This window comes from Equus asinus, chromosome 8 (genome assembly GCF_041296235.1).
Source record: "Equus asinus isolate D_3611 breed Donkey chromosome 8, EquAss-T2T_v2, whole genome shotgun sequence".
Lineage (NCBI taxonomy): Eukaryota > Metazoa > Chordata > Mammalia > Perissodactyla > Equidae > Equus > Equus asinus.
Genome location: NC_091797.1, coordinates 67,834,684 through 67,858,940, shown reverse-complemented (window position 1 = coordinate 67,858,940; position 24,257 = coordinate 67,834,684). Strand labels below are relative to the sequence as shown.

Below are 24,257 nucleotides of genomic sequence, written 5' to 3'. Positions count from 1 at the left end.
ACTTCTCCAAAAGATCTAAGAAGAGTTCATTTTTCAGTTTGTTCAACTTTCTACTTGTTGTTAGAATGGAGTGATGACTTCCAAGCTCCTTATACGCCACATGAGAATTCAGAAGCCCAGGATTTATTTATTTAATTATTTTTTTAAATTGGGGTCATAAAAGTTTATGACATTGTGAAATTTCAGTTGTAGATTATTATTTGTCAGTCACCATATAAATGTGCCCCTTCACCCCTTATCCACCCCTGAACCACCTTCCCCCTAGTAACCACTAAACTGTTCTCTTTGTCCATGTATTTGTTTATCATCCACACATGAGTGAAACCATATGGTGTTTGTCTTTCTCTGTCTGGCTTATTTCACTTAACATAATACCCTCAAGGTCCATCCATGTTGTAGTGAATGGGACGATTTTGTCTTTTTTATGGCTGAGTGGTATTCCACTGTAAATATATACCACATCTTCTTTGGTTAATCATCAGTTGATGGGCACTTGGGTTGCTTCCATGTCTTGGCTATTGTAAATAATGCTGCAGTGACCATCGGGGTGCATAAGCCTCTTTGTATTGTTGATTTCAGGTTCTTTGGGTAAATACTCAATAGTGAGATAGCTGGGCATATGGTATTTCTCTCTCTCATTTTTTGAGGAATCTCCATACTGTTTTCCATAGTGGCTGCACCAGTTTGCATTCCTACCAGCAGTGGATGAGGGTTCCCTTTTGCCCACAGCCTCCCCAACATTTGTTATTTTTTGTCTTGGTAATTATAGGCATTCTAATGGATGTAAGGTGATATCTAAGTGTAGCTTTGATTTGAATTTCGCTGATGATTAGTGATTTTGAACATCATTTCATGTGCCTGCTGGCCATCTGTATATCTTCACTGGAAAAATGTCTGTTCATATCCTCTGCTCACATTTTGTTCAGATTGTTTGCTTTTTTGTAGTTTGGTTGTATGAGTTCTTTAAATATTATGGAGATTAACCCCTTGTCAGGTGCATGATTTGAAAATATTTTCTCCCAGTTGGTGGATTGTCTTTTTGTTTTGATCCTCATTTCTTTTGACTTGCAGAAGCTCTTTAGTCTGATGAACTCCCACTTGTTTATTTTTTCTTTTGTTTCCCTTGTCTGAGTAGATTGGTATTCAAAAAGATACTTTTAGGACTGATGTCAAAGAGTGAATTTCCTGTATTTTCTTTTAGGAGTTTTATGGATTTAGGTCTTACCTTCAAGTCTTTGATCCATTGTGAGTCTATTTTTGTGTGTGGAGAAAGATAATGGTCTACTTTCATTCTTTTGCATGTGGCTGTCCAGTTTTCCCAGCACCATTTATTGAAGAGACTTTCCTTTCTCCATTGTATGTTCTTGGCTCCTTTGTCGAAGCTTAGCTGTCCGTAGATGTGTAGTTTTATTTCTGGGTTTTCAATTCTGCTCCATTGATCTGTGTGCCTGTTTTTGTACAGTACCATGTTGTTTTGATTACTGTAGCTTTGTGGTATATTTGAAAGTCAGGGATTGTGACGCCTCCAGCTTTGTTCTTATTCCTCAGGATTTCTTTGGCTATTGGCGGTCTTTTGTTGCCCCATATGAATTTTAAGATTCTTTGTTCTATTTCCATGAAGAATGTTTTTGGGATTCTGATTGGGATTGCATTGAATCTGTAGATTGCTTTAGGTAGTATGGACATTTTAACTGTGTTTATTCTTCCAATCTATGTGCATGGAATATCTTTCCATTTCTTTATGTCATTATCACTTTCTTTCAGTAATGTCTTACAGTTTCATTGTATAGTTATTTCACCTCCTTGGTTAAATTTATTTCTAGATATTTTATTCTTTTTGTTGCGATTGTAAATAGGATTGTGTTCTCGAGTTCTGTTTCTGTTAGTTTGTTACTGGAGTATAGAAATGCCACTGATTTCTGTAAGTTGGCTTTGTACCCTGCAACTTTGCTGTTGTTATTGATTATTTCTAATATTTTTCCAATGGATTCTTTAGGATTTTCTGTATATAAAAGCATGTTGTCTGCAAACAGTGAGAGTTTCACTTCTTCACTACCTATTTGGATTCCTTTTATTCCTTTCTCTTGCCTAATTACTCTGGCCAAAACCTCCAGCACTGTGTTGACTAAGAGTGGTGATAGTGGGCACCCTTGTCTTGTTCCTGTTCTCAAGAGGGATGGCTTTCAGTTTTTGCCCATTGAGTATGATGTTGGCTGTGAATTTGTCATATATGGTCTTTTTTATGTTGGGGTACTTTCCTTCTATACCCATTTTATTGAGAGTTTTTATCATAAATGGATGTTGGATCTTGTCAAATGCTTTCTCTGCGTCTATTGAGATTATTATGTGGTTTTTCTTCCTTATTTTGTTGATATGGTGTATCACATTGATTGATTTGTGGATGTTGAACCATCCCTGTGTCCCAGATATGAATCCCATTTGATCATGGTGTATGATCTTTTTGATGTATCGCTGTATTTGGTTTGCCAAAATTTTGTTGAGGATTTTTGCATCTATGTTCATCAGCGACATTGGCCTGTAATTTCCTTCTTTGTGTTGTCCTTGTCTGGTTTTGGTATCAGGGTGATGTTGGCCACATAGAATGTGTTAGGAATTCTTCCATCTTCCTCAATTTCTTGGAATAGTTTGTGAAGGATAGGTAATAAATCTTTGAATGTTTGGTAGAATTCCGGAGAATTCTACCAAGCTATCCGGCCCTGGACTTTTATTTTTGGGGATGTTTTTGATTACTGTTTCAATCTCTGTACTTACGATTGGCCTATTCAGATTCTCTGTTTCTTCTTGATTCAGTTTTGGGAGGTTGTAAGAGTCTAAAAATTTATCCATTTCTTCTCGATTGTCCAATTTGTTGGCATATAGTTTTTCATGGTATTCTCATAATCTTTTGTATTTCTGAGGTATCCATTGTAATTTCTCCTCTTTCATTTCTAACTTTATTTATTTGAATCTTCTCTCTTTTTTTCTTAGTCTAAGTGTTTGTCAATTTTGTTTATCTGCTCAAAGAAGCAGCTCCTTGTTTCATTGCTCCTTTATACTGTGTTTTTTGTTTCAATTTCATTTATTCCTGCTCTAATTTTTATTAATTTCCTCCTTCTGCTGAGTTTGGGCTTTGTTTGTTCTTCTTTTTCTAATTCTGTTAGTTGTAGTTTAAGATTGCTTATTCAAGATTTTTCTTGTTTATTAATGTGGGCCTGTATTGCTATCAATTTCTCTCTTAGAGCCGCTTTTACTGCATCCTATATGAATTGGTATGGTGTGTTTTCATTTTCATTTGTCTCCAGATATTTTTTGATTTCTCCTTTAATTTCCTCAATGATCCATTGGTTGTTTAGTAGCATGTTGTTTAGTCTCCACGTGTTTGTCTCTTAACCAGCTTATTTCTGTAGGTGATTTCTAGTTTCATAGCATTATGGTTAGCAAAGATGTTAGATATGATTTCAACCTTCTTAAATTTATTGAGGCTTGCCTTGTTTCCCAGTATATGGTCTATCCTCGAGAATGTTCCATGCACACTTGAGAAGAATGTATGTTCTGCTGTTTTTGGATGGAGTGTTCTATGTATATCTATAAAGTCCACTTGATCTAGTTTTTCATTTAATTCCACTATTTCCTTGTTGACTTTTTGTCTGGGTGATCTATCCATTGATATAAGTGGGGTGTTGAGGTCTCATACTATTATTGTGTTGTTGTTAATATCTCCTTTTAGGTTTGTTAATAGTTGCTTTATGTACTTTGGTGCTCCTGTATTGGGTGCATAAATATTTATAATTGTTATGCAGAATTTATTTTTCAATTTTAACACATATTTATAATTAAAAAAAACTTGTAGGAAAAGTGTGAAAATATTCTTCTCGTGGATCTGTTGCTAAATTTAAGCTAGTTTGGTAAAGTCATTCTGAAATTGTTAGCCTTGAAATCCACTGGCTGCATTTGTCAGAGATCTTATAAAATGATAGTATTTATTGGAATTACTCTTTGATCTGTGCTAATAAGATATCACTTAATCTCCTTAATGATGGCTTTGTGACTATTGGTTGTACTTGCTTTGGCTGCATAATACTAATTGAGTCTACAGTTGTGCAGGAAAATTAAAGAGAAAGCAGAGTTTGTGATAGTCAGGAAAAACAGGAGTCATTGAAAACCTTTGTGACAGTGTCTGAACCGCATCTCAGGAGACACAGATGTGTTTAAATCATCATTCTTGCCCTTAAAGAGCAAGTAATGAGGTTGAGGATACATTTGTAAAAACAGTAGTACAAATCAGCCCGTGAAGAGGAGTATGACAGCAGCAAAAATCAAATGTTACAGGGACACAGAGGCTTCATAGGTAAAATGCTCTTGCCATATGTGGAAACAAAATAACGTCCCTCACCCATCCCCCATGAAAGATGTCCACAGCCTAATCCCGGGAACCCAGGACTGTGTTATTTTACATGGCAAAGGGGAGTTAAGGTAAACAGTAGAATTAAGATTGCTAATTGGCTGACCTTAAGGTAGGGAGATTATTTTGAATTATCTAGGTGGACCCAATGTAATCACAAGCGTCCTTAAAAGTGGAAGAGGGGAGACATGAAAGAGAGTCAGAGGGAGAAGGGACTACAGACGAGTGGTCAGACAGATGCAATGGTGCTGGCTTTGAAGATGGACGAACGGGGCCACAAGCCAAGGAATGCGATGGCCTCTGAAAACCGGAAAAGAGGAGAAAACAGATTCTCCACGAGAATTTCCAGGATGAGCTCAGCCCTGTCCAATGCTGTGATTTTAGCCTGATGAGCCCTACGTCAGCCTTCACGCCTGATGAACTGTAAGATAATTTGTGTTGTTATAAGCCACAACATCAGTGGTAATTTGCATTAGGAAACTGATATATCATATCTGTTCTATATTCAGGCAAATGGAACAGCAAAGGAAAGGGCTGGAGGGGCAGAGCTGAACAACAGACAGCCTGTAGGGGCTGGAGCCAGCTTTGGAAGGACCTTAACTATCACGCCAGAGTTGGGCCTTTAATCTTCAGAACAAAAAGAGAGTCGGTGAAGTTTCTGAGCACAGCAGTGACATTCTTGTTTTTGCCTACTAAAAAGAAAAAGTGATATTTCCTCATCCAGAGTGGAATGCAGAGAGTGATTGGGAAAGACAGACTCGCTTTTCTGTTTTGCCTGCATGATGGCTTTCTAGTGAAGCTTGGTGTTCTGTTTGGGTTCCCAGAGTAAAGGATCGTGCATACTGGCACGTAAAGCCAAGGTGTGGAGACATGAAAGATACCTCCTGTGTTCACTCATGATGCCACTACGTTACTGGATCATTAGGATCATTGTCTGATCCATTCTGGCATCTTTTATAATATATTAATATAAGTACAAACTCACTCCAAAGTCAATTCTTTGTTATTTTTTTTTAACAATCTGCTGTTTTGGATGATCTCTGTTTCTAGTTTCTGTCATTAATGTAAATAAGCACAAACTGCATGACTAACCAAATTCATTGAAGAGGAATTGGCCATTGAAATAGCAAAATATAAAATAAAGATTAAATTGAGTCTCCACCATTTCCTTCCCCTAGCTGTGAAAATTTCAAAACCAGCTCCTTACCCAAAATGGCCAAGTTGTAGGCCTCTAGGTTGTGTGATAACATAAGTTTGGAAAATGCTGGGTATGTAAAATTATTTAATTGTGAATCTTCATGAGATCTGTATGCTATAGAGCCCAGTAAGTTCCTAAACTTATTTCAGGATGGAAGCCTTTTGCTGGAGTGTGTTTTAGGACTAGTGTTCCTCCAGACGCATGGCGGGAAGGCAGGGAGGGGACGGGGCATCGTGCTGTGTGTGGAGGCTGAGTGTCCAGGCCGGTGGTGATGCCCAGAAGCTTGGAAACCTGGGTGAGAGGCTTTACGTTCTGGATCCTCAGTTTCTAGGCTCTGTGAAATTAGTTTATTACCTCTTATTCTGCCATTCCTTTAAGTTGAATAGGAAGGATCTTGTTTCACATAGTTCACAATCACTAGACTTTTTCTCAGATTATTTTGTAATCTTCATTATAGTTTAGTCATATTAATGCTGTGTTACTTGCTAAGCAACATGAGAGCTGTCCCAAAATGTGATGGCTGGAATATGAATATGGAATGTTTGAAAGCAGAAACGACCTCACTGGGGAAAACTAGAGTCTCATGAGACATCTTCTTGTACATATTTTAACCCTTATATCACACATGTGACGTCAGAAGTGCAGGGAATGTGCAGACATCACAGGTGAGGCCAGAGTCCCGTGGGGGTGAGCACACACTCAGGGGGGCGTGGCCAGGAAGTTCCCCATGTCTAAATCTGCAGGTCATACTCACATCTGGCTACTGTGGATGCAAAACAGGTTTTTATTTAATAGTCTCTAGACATCTGTGCTCGACTATAGTTTTGATACACATTGGATTCTTTTTGAAGGGTCTAATTTCACCACACACTAATAGAGATAATTGTTAGGGAGGAAAAAGGGATTTACAAACCAGAAATGTGAAGTGTCACAATGTTTTGAGATATATATATATAATTGTGTACATTATGTATTATGAATTACGCAGACATATATATTCACATATATGTGCAGTGTGTGTCTGTGTATATACACATATATTTCTAGATTATGTACGTATATGTGCAAATATATGTAGGTATATACAGCAAAGCATACTTGAAGGAAATGCACTAAAATGTTAAGAGTGGCTGTCTCTGAATTGGAATTGTAAGTGATTTTTCTTCTTTACTTCTCTGCATTTTACAAATTATCTAAAGTGAACATGTATTATTTTTGTAGTCAGGAGAAATAAAGATTCTTTTTAAAAGTTGAATAAAAAAATAAAGCATGTTTTCCTATGATCTATGGTGCATGCTTTTTTTGACTCAGGACAAACATTCTATATTTGTGTATTGGATAGGAGTGCCTTTGTCTTATAATTCTTCAAACCATTTACCTATTTAAGTTATAAAAACCAGGACAAATCAGCTAGTTGTCTATTACTAGTCTGTTTGTCTTCATTGTGTTTATCTCTTAACTTTGATAGGAAAAAAATGATACTGTTGTCCCTGAAAGTTATGTAATAATTTCACTTTAGGCCAACTGAATCTTAAAAGTAAGTGAAATAGTGATCAATAAAATATGGAGAAATGATTTTAATTTTGAGAGTCTCATTAGATTAGGAATGTGTGATGGTTAGTTTTATGTGTCAACTTAGCTGGGTTATAGCACCCAGTTATTTAATTAAACACTAATCCAGGTGTTACCATGAAGATATTTTGTGGATATGGTTGACATACACAATCAGTTGACTTTAAAAAGTAAAGGAGATGACTCTGGATAATGTAGATGGGCCTCACCCAATCAGCTGAAGGCTTTAAGAGCAAAACTGAGGTCCCCAGGAGAATTTATGCATCAAAACTATAGCATCAACTCCTGCCTACCAGCCCTACACATTTTGGACTTGCCAACTCTCACAATCAAGTGAGCCAAATCCTTCAAATAAATCTCTCTCTCCTTATTATCTGTCTTTCATTTATCTATCTGTCCATCCATCCATCCATCCATCCATCCATCCATCCATCCATGTAATCTATCTATCTATCTATCTATCTATCTATCTATCTATCTTTCTATCTATCTATCTATCCATCTATCTCTCCTATTGATTAATTCTGTTTCTTTAGAGAATCCTGACTGATAATAGATTTTGGTACTGGGAAGTGGGGTTCTATTGTAGCAAATATGTAAAAACGTGGAAGTGGCTTTGGCATTGGGTAATGAGTAGAGGCTGGAAGAATTTTGAGGGGCATGCTAGAAAAAGCCTACATTGCTTTGAAGAGAGTGTTGGTAGAAACATAGACATTAAAGGTGGCTCTGGTGAGGTCTCAGAAGGTAGTAGATGGCATAGAAAGTATCCATTGTCTCAGAGAACACATATACGGTCATGATAAGAATGTTGCTAGAGGTGTGAATATTAAAGGTACTTCTGGTGAGACCTAAGAAGGAAATGAGAAAAGTGTTTTTGGACACTGGAGGAGAAGTGAGGCTTGTTGTAAAATGGCAGGAAATTTGGCTGAATTATGTTCCACCATTGGGTGGTAAGTAAACTTGTAAAGTGCTAAACTTGGATATTTAGCTGAGGAGATTTCCAAACAAAGTGTGGAGGGTGCGGCTTGGTTTTTCCTTGATGTTTATAGTAAAATGTAGGAGGAAAGAGATAAATTGAGGCAGGAACTGGTAAACAAACAGAAACCAGCATTTTATAATTGGGAAAATTCGCAGCCTGTCTATATTGCCAAAGATGTCAAGGTGCGCTCTGGAGAAAGGCCCAAGGGTAAGGCTGGGCAACCTTTGTTGAAGAGATTGGGTATATGACTTAGGGATCCACCAAAGCATTTCAGCAGAAGTTGGAAGCAGGATAGAGTTATCCAGGAAAGATCTATGGAAGACCCTTGTGTCTAATGTCCTGGACACCTGTGATATCTGTGAAAGGCCAACAAGGTTTTTGAGAATGTTATACCAGCAGAAACACTGCCAGCTTGGACTAGAGGGGACAGACATGGGATGAAATGCAGGAGGGTTGTCAGGCCTCTGGGATTCTGCAAGCAGAAAATGGACTGCCCACATAGTAGGGCTGACTAGATCTTTCTTAGGGCCTCCACAGGCCTGGAGGACAGATCATGGAGACAGAGAGGATTATTCCCAGGCCTTGAAACTTAATGGAATTTGCCCTTCTAGGTTTCAGATTTGCTTGGGACAAGTGACCCCTTTATTCCTTCCATTTCCTTAATTTTGAAATGGAAATGCTTATCCTATGCCTGTCCCACCATTGCATTTTAGAAGCAGTTAACTTGTTTTCTAATTTCACAGATCCACAGATGGGAAGATATTTTGTCCCAGAATGGCTCATACCCAGGGTCGCAACCATAAATGATTTAGATGATAAGATTTGAGACTTTTTGAGTTGATGATATTTAATTTGCGATTTTGGACTTAGAGTTGATGCCAGATGACTTTTGGGGAAGTTGAGATGGGGTGGATGTATTTTGCACGTTGGATGAATGCGCATTTTGGGAGCCAGTGGGTGGACTCCACAGGGTTGAATAGTGTCCCCCCAAATTCATGTCCACCTAGGATCTCAGAATGTGATCTTATTGGGAAATAGGGTCTTTGCCGATGTCATTAGTTAAGATGTAGTCGTACTTGAGTAGGGTGGACTCTAAATCCACAATGACTGGTTTCAGAGACACGCAGGGAGAAGATGGCCATATGACCACAGAGGCAGAGATTGGAGCGAGGCATCTGCAAGCCAAGAAACACCAAGGATTACCGACAAACACCATCAGCTAGAAGAGGCGAGAAAGCGTTCTTCCCTGGAGTCTCCAGAGGGCCCGCTGCCCCACCGACAGCATAATTTCAGACGTCCAGCCTCCAGAATGGTGAGAGAACCAACTGCTGTTGTTTTCGCTCACCTAGTTTGCAGTTTCTTATGGCAGCCCGAGTAAACTAAGGCAGAGTGGGCATGCATTTTCTCACGTCCTCATCTTGGCAAACAGGTAAGAAGCAGTAAGAAAGAGAAGGAAAGCTCAATTTGCGTTTTCGAGCCTGAATAGTATATTTCTACACATGTATAACCTCTCCATGTTGGATAGCTGCTGCTTCAACCACTGCAGTGCCAATTAGAAGTGAAATGAAATATTAAGAATGAGAAAATCCAGACGGTCATTGGTGGCTACCTGCTGTGTGACTCATTTGCTGATTTGTCCAGCCAAAGAAGCCTGGAAAGCTATGATAGCGTGCTCTGAATCGGAGAGCTCTCTAGATTTTGAGAAACACATATCTTCTCTGACCATCTACAATTTCGAACCCAGAAGAAAAACAAGTTCTCCGCTGGTATTTAAACTTATAATTGCCGTTTTATTGCTTTCTAACTCGAATTTTCCTGATCAAGATTTTACTCTAAGAATTCTTCTCCCTGGGCTATGGGGTAGCTCACTTGGCCACTCAGAGAACCCAGGCGTTCCTCACTCTGCTTGGAATGCATTTATTCTTGGCAAAATGCGACTTCATGTTTTAGGGAAAAAGGATTTAAAAAGGATTTTTAAATGGACTCCTAAGGCTCCTTGAAGAGTAGATAGCTTTTAAAAGACAACACTTTAATGGGCTTTGGGTAGGCAGTTCAAAAACAAAAGTATTGAATATCCTTTTAAATGTATATGGGTTTAAAAAGCAAGAAGGGAATGGATTTGGCAAAGTTTCCTCTGGATTTTACAGAATTCAAAGTGCTTGGAAAATTTCTACCTATATACCCAAACGCAACTGCAAAAAATTTATAAATGACCTGGGGAGATAACAAAAGTGATAGGTGCAAATGCAGGCAGTGTACAGCTGATGTGCGGCTGTGCGTGCTGAGCTCTTCTCTGAGTTTCCTTCCGTGGAGGAAATGGGAAGGATGGGCAGAGGGGTGGGGAGAGAAGGACGAGGACCAGACTGCAGTACAATCGCAGCCGCTCCACTGCTCACGGCGTTACCCCAGAAATGGAACCATTTGTTACATATTTTGTGCTGCTAACATTTGGGAGAACAGGGGACAATGGATCTTGATGTAAAATATGAATTTTATAATAGTGAATTAGCTTGTTCATTTAACAGAAAATAAGCAAAGCTTAGTACAAAATTGATTCAGTTATAACCTCCCTTTTCTCCTGCTTAATTAAGTGATATGATGAAGCCAAAACAAATAGCTCTATGCTTTGTAAAGGACAGGGAAAAATACTTCTATGTTTACTCGCATGTGGTAAGTGACAGGCTGGTACCCGCCTGAACTGCGGGTTTCTAAGCTTGCAGCAACCACTCCTTAGCAACTTGAGTGTTGAACTAACGAATTATTACTCTGGCTTTAGAACAGAGAAGGAAAAAATAGATACAATCAGTTCTGACAAACCCCCAACATCTGTTAAGCACCTACTGTGTGCCAGTACTGGAGGTAAGACACAATGATAATGATATGAAGGCACTCCAATTGTCAAGAACTCCAGGGAGTGTGGTAAAGACAGGGCATGGTTATCTCATTTGGGTTTCCCCAGAAGCAGACACTGAGACAAAGATTCGAGGACTACTAGTTTATTTAGGAGTGATCCCAGGAAGCACGGGTAGGAAAGTGAAAGAAGTGAGACAAGGAAGGGAAGGAGGCCAACTCAAGCTAGCTACCACCGTAAGTAACTGGTCTTTCCACTGGGAAATGGTACAGAACATAACTTGATGTTAGCCTACCCAAGAGTGAGGGAGATGGGGTAGTTACCTTCTTGTTCCTACCCATCACTGGCTAAGGGCTGCTCCTGGGTGCATTTACTCCCCAGCACTTCTGGTTTTCCCTGAGCAGGTCTAGAGGGAGCCTTCAGTTGGAGAGTCACAGGTTTTTGTAATAGGATGGTCTCAATGGGTCCTGGAGGATACAAGGGTGAGACATCCCCAGCATCTGCTATCATAATTGGCTGGGTAGAGAGTGGCCCACCAACAAGTGTAAAGGAGTTCAGAGGAAGAAGACAGTATTATGGGATGTAGCAAGAAGGGAGAAATTTGTGGAAGGGGTTGGGAAATGATTCAGGCTCTAAAAGACAGGAGGGGGCACAGTGAGCCAGGGTGGTAAAGAGGGTAATTTCAAGGGCTTCTGAAACCTGAGCTGGCAATGAAAGATTGATGGAGCAGAGTCTGCTCAGGAATGCCCTGCAGCACAAGCTGAATAGTCTATAATGTACTATATTTATAAGACTGTAGGTATTCAATATGAAATTCTGAGCAAAGACAGAGTGCCCCTACTTGTCCCCCAATATCCATTTTTTCATCTCCTATAGCAATAGAAGTTTGGCTGGGCACATAGCTGGCTGAATAAAATACAGATTTTATTCCCAGCCTCTCTTGTAGCTAGAAGTGACCAGTGACCAAGTTCTGGCTGGAGGATGTGAACAGAAAGGATGTCAGCAACGCCTACACTTTGTCCTCACTGGACATGCTCTCATTGTCCACTCCCTTCCTTCCTAGTGGCTTGAATGTGAGCTTGGTGGAGAGGGTCATGCGGATGAAGGCAGCACTTTTGGGAGAGCAGAAAATCAAGGCAGATAGAAACCACCCCTAGAAACTTTTGGAATAGAAGCACATACCATCATTTTGGGTCTTTGTCAACAAGGCTTAACCTATATTCTAATTGGCAGATGAGGGGAATTAATCCGGCAGCGATCTTCAGAGTATACCTTGGAGGGAAGGACACAGCGGACTACACGTGTTTTACGTTTGCCACGATTCTGTGGTTGGTGTTCTCTGCCGTGTTGAGCTTTTTCATGGTTCTGATGCTTAATTCTTAGATCGTTACTTCTTGTAGACCTCAATTTCCATGTTTAAAAACTAATATTATGGTAACAAGAGCTCCTGGAACATTGGAAGGAGCAGAAGACCTGACAGCCTGACAAAGTGCAGAGAATGTTAAGGGAAGGTCTCAGGTAGATGTGGCTTCAGCAAGGGAAAGACACCTGAGAGAACATCCTGGGAAAATACGGAAGGAGAAATCTCAGGGGGTGTGACTGTCAGCCAGCACATTCTAGAGGATGCGTGCTTGTATCAGCGTCAGTTTGAATGTGGTAAATGAGGGACATCCAGCTGAGAAAATGAATTGGGTTGAGTGTCTTGGTAGGAGTTGCAGTAGCAATCATCTTAAACTAATTCAGCTGGTATTTGGCAATTGATGAATTGTAATATTCTATATTCACTTACAATCTAATCAGATAAAATGGTCCAGATTTGTGTAATATAGCCAATCAGATGAGATTAAAATCAGATGTGCGTTTACTCTCAGTAGCTTTGTGATGCTTATGCTAACGTGAGCTTAGAGTTTAAGAGTCGGCGGCATGGCTGTGCTTAGGGCTCACATCTTGGCCGGAGGCAACACAATAGCATCATCTGCGTGTGTCCTAAGGATGCTCCCAGGCCAGTGAACAGGAGGGGGTACCCCTGAAGGCACACTTCAAAGACTCGAGAATGTTCCACAGAGGAACCAAGGCTCCTCCATTGGGGTGCACCATGGCAATGGTGCCCCTTGGGCACACTTCCCTGCAGTGTTCAGAGAAGGGGCATCACTGCTGTGAATTGAGCTACATTTTATCAAGGCTTGTGCATTTTCGGAACTTTATGCCTAACTACAGAAGAGCTTTCCAGGGCTTACAATGCTGGGCACAGGGCAGGTACTCAATAAATGTGTGTGTGGAATAAATGAACAAATAATTGACCACAGACTTGGTGCTGACTGTCAATACCTATATGATCGATTGTTGAGCATCCCAGAACTTTGGTAACCATGTACTCCTTAGAAACTCAGTCCCCCAGGGTGGTGTCGGTCCCTAACTTTCGTTCAAGATTTTTTTTTTCTTTTGAGGATTCAGAGAGATTCTTTGCCCTGTTCCTTGCACTAATCAGCCTCTTTCTATAGATCAATATGTCCATTTATATCTCTAGCTTTTATAGGGCAGTAATTTTGCAATGCATCTGTAATTCATTAGCATGTAAAATACTCTGTAATTGGAACCAAAATAATATACAGTGGTCTGAGAAGTCTGGCAGCAGAGGATAAACTTATTTTAAATAGGTTATTGATTATATTTTCAAATCATATATTTAATATGCTTTCCTTCAATCTCCAGACATCTTTTTCAGTATAGTAAATCCAAATTTAAAGCAATAGGTCTAATCTTTAGTCTGGAACAAGTACAGTAACAGCCCATTTCCGCCATGTTCCCAGAACCTTTGGATGCCCTGTGGTGTACTTACTGTGATTTTGTTCCAGACCTACAATAGGATCAGTGCTTTAAATTTAGAGGTACTTCCTCTGAAAAGCTGTCTGGAGGTTGAAGAAAAACATTGAATATATCTTTTTTTTGATAATATAAATAACATGCTGTTTAAAAGAAGGATTTTCATGTGTTTGCAGAATTTTTGTACATCCTGTAATTGATAAGTGTCTTAAAAAGTTTATTTTAAATTCTTTATCGTGGATTAGTTACAAGAGAACAAGTGCTTCGGCATTTATTTCCAAGAGTCTACTTACAATATGTTCAAAAATAAAATAGAAAGATTGAGGTTTTGGCTTGATCCAAACTTTACTCTCTGCAAAAAATACTTTAAAAGGAGAAAATAATAAATTTGAAATAGGAAATAGGGAAAAGTGCATAATATTCTCCATCAACAAATCTGTCTTTGAAATACCCCGAGAGGCCGGCAAACTCCATGTGCTCCATAAAGGCACTTTACAGGGCACTTAACGGGTGGGACTTGTAGGAGTTGAATGAGATTTTTTTTAAACTGATGTAGTTTTCACAGGCTGACGCCCTTTAATGTTTGAGTGAAACCATCTTGGTTTTGAACACTTGGGCACATTTCACCATCAGTCTTGTGTCAAATGGCCCTGAATTTGAAATGAAAGCACCCTTCAGATCTTTGGTTTGAGGTGGTGTCATAGACAAATCTGAGTTTTGTTCTCATGACTTATCATGATCTCTTCCAGACCTTTGATGTATTTGTGTCTAAGCTCAGCGATTACACCGGAAGCTCTGCACATTTGCTCTTCACTCCCTTACGAAGGGGTGCAAGGCAGTGGCTCTGCTCCAGCTCCTCTGCTGTCTGTAGGGCGAGGCTGGGTCAGGGCTGGAATCTTCATCTGGGAACCCCTTTGGATAAACGCTTTTGCCTTCGTATATGTAAACCTATCATGGGTACCAATAGGTGTCGACTCCATGCCGAAAGAGTCACAGTCATTAATCGCATTCCCTGAAAGTACCAAGGTTGGCAAATTTGAGGTCTCAGCAAAAAGTAGGGATTAGAGAAAATCAACAGAAATAGTAATACCCATTTAAATTCTAGAAGAAATTAGTTTCCAAAACAAACTAGGCTTGTTAATGTAAAAACCTGCTTGCAGAGTTAATCCTTCTCTGGAACCACCTTCCGTCCATTTCCGGGGAGCAGAGCTGGTCGTTGTCTCCTCCTGAAGCCGACTCGCTTACACGTGTTAGTGGTGCAGCTGGCACCTCTTTAGATGTTTCTGAGCCAGCCCTTACTGGCTGGAAATGCAGTATATTTTATATTTGCATTGTCCTCTAGTTTTTTCTACATACGCCTCAGGGGGAAAATGCTTATATATCCTCCTGACCTTTTAATAAATTATTGCTGGGATTAGAGACACATTTTTCTCTACACGAAGTTTTGCCACCCTCAGCACTGAGATGTCGGGCTGTGAGTGGATCCCTGTGTGCCTTATCTCAGACACCTGCTGACACACAGAGGGCAGTGGGGCCATGACGACAGTGGTGGCTTTTCGTTTTAAGGGACTGATCCATATAGACTGCAAAATGTCAATCTACAATACAAAGCCTGGTTATGTCAAGGTGTATGGGGATTAACTCCTCACATTGATGTCCTGCTTTATAACTGGCCAGCCAGTATCATCTACAGCGTAACCTCTGACAGGACTGCCTGCAGCCCCCTCCGGTGGTTAGGTAGTTGAGATAGCACACTCATTCTGGCCACTAATATCCTCCCTCCCTTCCTTTCTTCCTCATAATACAAGTATGCTTATATTGAAAATGCAAACTATTTGTAAAAATATAGTTTATCCCCTCAGCTGCCTACAAAGCTGTTTAGGTTGCCGTGAAATCTAACAAATGAGTGCTCTGCAGGACACTATCTGATCAGGCCTATAAGGGTTGTGAGGACCAGGCGCTGCTAAGTCCGGAGGCTCAGCGAGAATGCAAGATCCTTTCTGCCAGTGAAGAATGGAGTGAGGCACAGAGGCAGGATTTGAGCCAGGACTTCAAAAATGTGTAGGGTTGTCGTGTTTTTAGTAGACGAAATGTGAGAGAGGCTGTGTTAAAGGTAAGCAATCCCTGTAGTTTGGTTAGGGTCTGGGCAGAAGGAGCGAGCGACATGAGGGACAAGCGAGACCCTGAAGAAAGCATGACAGCGAAAAGAGCCTGGGACAGGGGTTGCCTGTGGGACGGCTGGGCCTTCCTGACGCTGTGCGAGGCCAGCCGGGGTAAGGGCTGTTGCCTGTGGCATGGGGACACCACGCTTCTATGAATAAAGCTCAAGCCCACCTCTGTTTTCCTTGTTAAAACAATTATGATTCATTCTCAGGCCTTTCCCTCAAAAATCTCTCCCAAGGGCCGGCGGCGGTGGCCTAGTTGTAAAGTTCAGCGGGTGTGGTCTGCTCTGCAGCGGCCCTGGTTCAGCTCCCCAGCACAGACCTGCATCACTTGTCTGTCAGCACCCACGCTGTGGTGGCCGCACATGCAAAATAGAGGAAAATTGGCAACAGACATTAGCTCAGGGAGAATCTTCCTCAGCAAAAATAAAAAAAAAAATCACCCCTAAGCTAGATGTTATCTGTACTGGACTAGTGTAATTATTTGTGAAAATCCGAAATCAGAATTTCACGTTTTTCTTACTTTTATTTCTATCAAATTTTATCTATTTGTTTTTGGCTCTTCATTCTGAGCCTGGAAGTCATTTTGGAAGTAGATGCTGTCACCTAACATGTTGGCTGTCCCCACCAACTTGGTCTTAGGAGACTTCCCTCCAGGCCAACATCAATGACGCGTCAACACCCTCCGGGTCACTGCCGCACCGCAAGCTAAGGCGTGCTCATGGCGCTTCCATGCAGCCCTCACTGCTCTGCTGGGTCAGACACTGCAGAGACCACACTCGTTAGGTTCTTCTGGTCTCCAAGCCTCGCGATCCCATTGCAAACTAAATGAATTCATTTGGTTGGATGCATCCTTTATTCCTTTTTAAGCATAATCAAGCTATCAATAAATTGACTATTCCATTATAGTTTTTCATATATCTGTATCAAATATTCCAGCCAAGAACCCTAAAATTCATCTTCTTGTTCTTTCTTGTATAAAATTAGTATGTTTGTCTGTCTCCAGTGTTCTGGCACCTCTCTTTGTTCAGCATGATTCCTTAGATATTACTAAACGTGGTAATTTTCCACTTTTCAAAGATTTCCAGAAGGTGATTATATCCAACAAATGTCCCCAAGTAAGAACATGAATGAGGGAGTCAGCTATGTGGTGCCCCTGGAGGCACTTCTCCCTGCTTACCTTCCCCGTGGGTGCCCTGCCACGGCACAGGTAAGATCCAGGGCATCACTCCAGGGTCCTGTCCCTAGACATTCCCTCAGCTTGTTGCCCAGGAGACTGAGGGGAAGGAACAGCAATTGGCGGAGTCGCAGTGTTCCCATGATGACCTAAGGAAAAAGAATCTGGAATCAGTTTGCAAGTCTTTTCTATGCCTCCCCGCTTGACTTACTTTTTTGATGGGTATTTTTATGGTAACTGCTAATAGAAGGTTTGCCCTGCTCCACCAGGTCACTGCCCCCGGGGAGTGTGTTTCTGCAGAGAAATCAATCAGTTAACATCTCTGGATGTCAGGGGTACTAACAATGCAGTCAGGACCCTTCTGGCGCTAACCGCGGTAATATCCAGGAAGCAGGTATGCCATATTTGTAATAAGAATAGCTTTACTTGTGTGGTCAGTGTGTTGTTTCATGATTAATATCACTTGTAAGTTCACTGCGAACTTCTGTATCAATCTCCTGAGGTTTGTAAAAGTTCTCTGGGACTTTCATCGTTTGCACACTTAACTCCAAGCTCTAGTTAGATTTTTGAGGAACTGTGGCCCTTATAACATTATCCCATCACTGGGAGAAGCCCCAGGAATTTATGAAAACATGTCTATATGGGAATCCTGCTATACCCAAATAAGGAGATAATTTCTATTTTTTTCTGATTAAATGCCTGCTCTCTTTTGTCCAGCTCTTCTGCGGCACTTTAAGTGGCTTTTCTTGGTGTGTGTCCTCTTTTGTTTAACCATGGAGGAAATTGAAGTGCTTCAGGCTTTTTCATTCTTGTATAAATCCTTTGCTGCTTTTTCTTCCCAGTATTTGGAAAAGTCAAGGTACCCTGTGAGCTGCCAAGCACACTGGGGTGGGGGCTGGAAGAGGTCCAGGCCCACATTAGGTCTCTCCACTCCTTTCCAGATCATTGCCAACTTCTTGTGTCAATTGCCTAAGGTTTGTAAAAGTTCTCTGGGACTTTTGTCCTTTGCACGCTTTACCTCCTATCCTCAAAGAGTCTAATTCCAAAATAACCCACTAATAAGGATTCTGATTAGCAATCAATGATGTAGACCAACCAGCAGGGAAGCATTTGGAAAGAAACACTTCCCTGGTAGGGGAATTGGACACAGAGAAACTTGTCCAGAACTTAGAGTTAGACCGGCTGGCTGTTAGGCGAATGGCTGAGACCTATTTCCCCCTTTTGATTCAATGGGAAGAGGTCAGAGGGCTGCTGAAAAGCATGCAACACGTCCAGTTTAAAATAGGTCTTGGAAGACATTGAAAGAAGAAGGAGGAATGTGGGAATGCAATGGGACAGGGTTCTTTGATCTTAAACCCAGTCAGAATTTTAACTAGTTGTACGTGCAAGACCGAAAAGAGGGACTTACCCTAGAGCAGGCTTCTCCAAGTGAAATGGAAGTTTCAAGAAATGACTGAGTCATCCTATTTCCAACTGAATCCATCATGAAATTCTGCGAGATTCCAAATGAGGGATCTTCCTTATCTCCATGTATTTTGAATAAGTACAACCATTGGTAATTCAGAAGGTGTCTTTGTAGCAGAGAGAGGATTGTTAGCTATGAATTACATGCTATATGTTATATATACACACAATATAATGGGAAGAACTGACTATCCTTTTTCTCTTCCCTTCGTTTCTCTCCCCAGTTCTTAAGAGCTCTGGATGAGATAACTGGTGAGGACTGTGAGGGTAAAGAGCAGCTTCAGGAAAGAATCCAGGGACCAATTAATTTGGAGATTGAATCTAGAGGAATAACTGGCAAAGAAGCATAAAAGCAACAGCCATGAAGCTGGAAGGAAAACAGAAATGGGATATGACCTAAGCCAGGGGATGAAAGCATCTCAAATGGTATTTGGTGTCAAAACTGTTGAGAAGTTGGGGTGTGGCCCGGTGGCATAATGGTTAAGATTGTGCACTAGCTTCGGAGGCCCGGGGTTCATAGTTTTGGATCCCGGGCATGATTCTAGCACTGCTTGTCAGGCCATTCTGTGGCAGCATCCCACATAAAATGGAGGAGGATTGGCACAGATGTTAGCTCAGCAACAATCTTCCTCACAAAATAAAACACAAAGAAACCTGTTGAGAAGTTGAGTGCGATGAAGCTGGAAAAGCAGCCACTATGTTTGACAAGAGTGAGCCTCTTGCTGAACTTGACAAGAGTAATTTCCATGAAATAGCAGAGAGAAAGGTCCATATGACAGACTTTACAAAAAAGAGTCCAGCTGTTCAAGAAATAGCATATTCATTGTTTGCAATGATAAGAAATTCAGGGAAAAAATCTGACCTGGCTTCCAAGTCCCCTCTAGACCATGGGACAAGATCTTTGGTCCCCATTTCCACCTACCTCCCCCTGTGGGACTTAGCCATCAAGGGACAACACCAAATCCTGGGTCAAAACTCTGAGATGTCTAGGAGACTAGGTGACATGGACTAAGGCAATTTGGGCCAGGAAAGTACTTATTCTTTTTGTGATTTGCACCAACTCTTTCTTTCATTCCTTCCTTCATTCAAAAAACATTTTGGAGCACCCATTACTGATCACTATTAGAGATGCAGGGGGGAAAAGCAATACATAAACCTGCCAAAGTCTCTGCCTTAATCAGCCCTTATATTGAAGTAAAGACATCCGTATATACCTATATCTTGATGCAAATGAAGACTCGGGATGAGATAGGAGAAGGGAAGACCTGCTCAGGCCCTGGAGTAGTAGCTTCCAACTTCACATGCACATTAGAATCGTTTGAGTGCTCAGCCTCCTCTCCGATAGGTTGATCATTCCATCTGGGAGTGAGGACCTGGGCATCAGTAAAAATCTCCCCAGGTGATTTCAATGTGCAGCCAAAGTTGGGGACTGCTGCATTAGAGCATGGTTCTCGAGGTGTGCTCCCCGGACTGGCAGTGCAGCATCACCTGGGAATTGTTGGAGATGCAAACGTGGGGCTCTCACCCCAGATCTGCTGAATGAGGAACGCTGAGGGCGGGGCCCAGCCATCTGTGTTACGAAGTCCTCCGGGCGATTCTGACGTGCACTAAACTCTGAGAAGAACTGCATCAGAGAAAGCAACTTTCCAAAAGTCAAAAGGAGGAGAGGCTGGCTACAGAGGTCTCACAGGACATACACGTTTACAACCAATCCACACAGTGGGGAGTACTCCTAGGCCCAGGCCTATGAAGGGCCAAAGAGAAATATTCTTGCCCTCAAGGAATTTGTAGTCCATACTGGGAAACATACAGAACAATTAGAAATCAATAAGCAGTAGAGAATTATGGGTAAATAATTACCCATTTATGTTCATACATTTATGGATGATTTTCTGGAGACATAGGTGACATTACAGAGACTATCCTTTAAACTTCAATATGGCTCTTAAACTTCCATCACAGGTTGACTGCATACAGTGTTCTGCAGTCACATCTTCTCTCCTACAGAGTTGCACAGGCTTCCTTCCACTGTCTCCTGGCATTGGTTGTTGGAAGACTCTGAGCTTAAAAGGAATCTTCCCTTTGTTTTTCTGCTTGAAAATTGGGAGAAAATGTTCATAATCCTTACAATTTAATTGAAATTCAATAAGCTAACCAGGATGTGTCTCAATGACTAATCTCTATTTTTTTTCTGAATAAAAGTGTGGGGTTTTTATCTTCAGATTCAGTACTTCACTCATTTCAGAATAATTTTTGTATTGTATTGTGTCTCTGGTTTTTTAAAACAGAACTCAAGAATTCTTATGTGGGCAAGTCCTAATACCCCATTGCTATTAAAAGTTGCTAGAGGTGTTTAGCACGGGATATTATCATAAGGCTGGAATTAGTTTCTTAGATATGATACCCAAAGCACTAGCAACAAAAGAAAAAACAGATAAGTTGGACTTGACCGAAGTTAAAAACCTTTTTGCTTCAAAGGACACTATCATGAAAATGAAAAGACAACCCACAGAATGGAAGAAATATTTGTAAATCACAGATGTGATAAGGGTCTAATATCCAGAATATGTAAAGAAGTCCTACAATTCAACAATAAAAAGACAACCCACATTGAAAATGGGCAAAGGATTTGAATAGATTTTTTTCAAAGAAGGTATACATAAAAAGATACTTGACATAGTCATCAGGCAAATGCAACTCAAAACCACAGTGACATCTCATTTCACAGCCATTCGGAGGCTATGATCAAAAAAGATGGACAATAATAAGTGTGCAGAGGATAGGGAGAAATTGGAACACAAACACTGCTGGTGGAAAAGCAAAAAGGTGCAGCCAGTTTTGAAAAGGGTCAGTTAGTTAAACATAGAGTTACCGTGTGACCTAGTAATTCCACTCCTAGGTACATACCCAGGAAAACTGAAAACATATTTACAACAGAAACTTGTACATGAATCTTCTAAGCAGCATTATACACAATAGGCAAAAAAATGGGAAAAGCTGAAATGTCAATCAACTGATGAATGGATAAACAAGATGTGGTGTAGCCATACAGTGAAACGTTATTCAGCCATAAAAAGGAATGATACATAAAAAAGAACACTACGACATGGATGAACTTGAAAACATTAAGCTACATGAATGAAGCCAGACACAAAAGATCACATGTTGAATGAATACAGGCATATGAAATTTCCAGAATAGGCAAGTGTTAGAGACATTAAATCGATCAGTGGTTGCCTAGGAGAGGGTTGGGGGAGCAGCTGGGAGGAAGGAGGGAGTAACTACGGTTGAGTGTGGGGTTTCTTTCTGGGGTGAGCCAAGTGTCCACAACTCACTGTGGTGATGATTGTGCAACTCTGTGAATATACTAAAAGCCATTGAATTGTATACACCAAATCAGTGAATTTTATAATATGTGAATTATATTTCAATAAAGCTGTTAAAAACATAGTAGGTTTTTGACTTATATGCTTCCAGTCAGTTCCCTATGCCATTAACCATACCCAAAAGATATTTCAAGAATAATTCTCAGGGTTGCTTAATTCCTTTGCTTTTTTGTCCTCCTGCCTCTCTAGGCCCTCCGCCCTGTCATTCTCCTCTGGTTCTTGCTCTCTCTCTTCCTGTTTCATCTCTGGGGCTTCTGCAACAGCTGTGGTGGCCACACCTCTCCTGTGTTCTTTGTCCTCAGGCGGTTCAGCAAATTGATAGGTTTTATACACCCTTGCTTTCAAAACATCTTTTAGTCCCATCTGTTAATGCCTGGGATCTAGAAGTACTCGGTTTTTCCAATTCTTTTAAGACTCCAAATTTCTGGACTTGCTCTGTTCACTTTTATATTTGCTTCTTGCACACTGGACCAGTCTTTCCTGAGAGCATTTCTTCTTGAAACACCTTAATGAACGCTGCCAAGGCAGCCAACACATAGCACTCACCTCCAGTTTTCCTCTGTCTTCCCCTGAGCTCCAAGGCGTGGGTGCAGGCTGCCTCCCGTGTCTACGGGCAGTGGCTCTCCCAGACATCTTGCTTCTGGGTGACGTGGAGCTCTACGTTTCCTGCCTTCCATGTCAGTCTCCTTGACTGCTGCTCAGAGACACACATGGTGGATGTATGTCAGGGCAGCTCCCCTTAGTGGCACTCCCCGATAGTGAGGTACCAGTGGGGGTTTTTGAAAGGGAGGGAAAAAGATCAGAACAGAGGCTTGTGGTGGTTGTTTAATAACGGTAAAGGAGGGTCAAATGGATTCACGAGGAAGCGGAATTAAGCTGTTTCCATTCCTCAGGTCTCTCTGTCCGCAGCAAGCGTCTCATGGAGCTGACTGTGGAAGTGAGATAGCATAATAGAGACACGTCAGCTCGGGAAGGGTCCCTGGCGCTGAGTGTCGGTCAGGGTCAGCTCAGATTTCTTCCTCTACCCTTTGCCTCTTGTCATGCTCTGTGGTGTTTGGACAATTTTAATTATAAGTACCCAATGAGGAGGAATAAGGAAGCAAGTCAGCTGGAGGGAATGAGAAGAAAGGCGGTTACCAGCTTTCTCTTACTGGAAGAAAATAATTCTGGGACCTCAGGAGATCAAGAGGAACAGAGGGTGAGCATAACACTTTACTCTGCTTCTATCTGACAATGAAAGAAAAAAGGAGCAGAAAGAAGCCACATGGACATGATCCAGGGGAGAGGGTGCAGAGATTTTGGTTCAATGAAAGTGCGAAAATGTTCTTCCTTTTTAAAGCAACGTTTCTTGAATATTTCCCCATGTTATTAATTATGCATTACTTGGCACCATGACCTTTAATCACTACCATTGTTTGCCTACACTACATTGGCTTAACCAAACCCCTATTGTCAGACATTCATTATTACCAGCTTTTTAAAACGTGAGTTTTACTTGTCTTTAAAACATTATTTTGAAAAAAAAAAACATAAGTAGTCCAATCAATTCCCATAATCCTAAAACTAGGTTCACCATTTCTTTGCATTTTGTCCTATTTGTTTTATTATTATAAATTGTGGCATCACGGAAAGAAGGGGTCACAGTAATTTCTATACTATGTAAGCACATCAACAATATAAATCTACCAAATCATCAATCAGCCAATTGTTCCAACTTAGTTCCAACTTCGTGCTCAAGATTCTGAGGATACAAAAGGAAAATGAAATACGGCGCCTATTTCCAAGAAGCTTATAGTCTAGGTGGCATACTAACTTACATGAAACCAAGGTTAAATAGGAAGACACTGTAAAGTAATGCAAGTTCATAGAAGGCTGGAAGAATTCCAAACTTATAATTACAAGGAAACTTGGAAATCGTCCTCTCCAACTGCCTTATTTTATGAATGAATCCTCTCTACATAATTTCTTACTAGTGATCCTACAGTGTTTGCTAAAATATTTTCAGTGATGAAAACCCACTCCCCAGCAGTGCAGCGCAGCCCACGTCAGCTCTGTGTGCCGGGGTTCTTCCTTATACTCAGCTGAAAAGAGGTTTGCTCTAACTTTCTCCTCTTGGTCCCACTTTAGCCCCAGTAGATGCTACCTGGCTAATACCATCAGATATCCTTGGTGGAGTTTGAATGCCAAAGGCAGAGCAAAGTATAAACTCTGAGTACCAGGAGCAATCTGAGATGTTACCCAAT

General features: G+C 40.9%; 1 long non-coding RNA gene and 1 pseudogene across 1 annotated transcript in view; both read left to right on the top strand.

Annotated features, from left to right (window-relative positions):
* Positions 1-9,568, top strand: part of LOC123287043 (uncharacterized) — a 60,410-nt gene extending 50,842 nt beyond the window's left edge. The window contains exon 4 of the long non-coding RNA XR_011505271.1: positions 9,269-9,568. This is a non-coding gene — a long non-coding RNA (uncharacterized lncRNA). The remainder of the gene's footprint in view (positions 1-9,268) is intronic.
* A 6,421-nt stretch (positions 9,569-15,989) lies between these two features.
* LOC106848034 (protein PBDC1-like) overlaps positions 15,990-24,257 on the top strand; it is a 32,712-nt pseudogene continuing 24,444 nt past the window's right edge.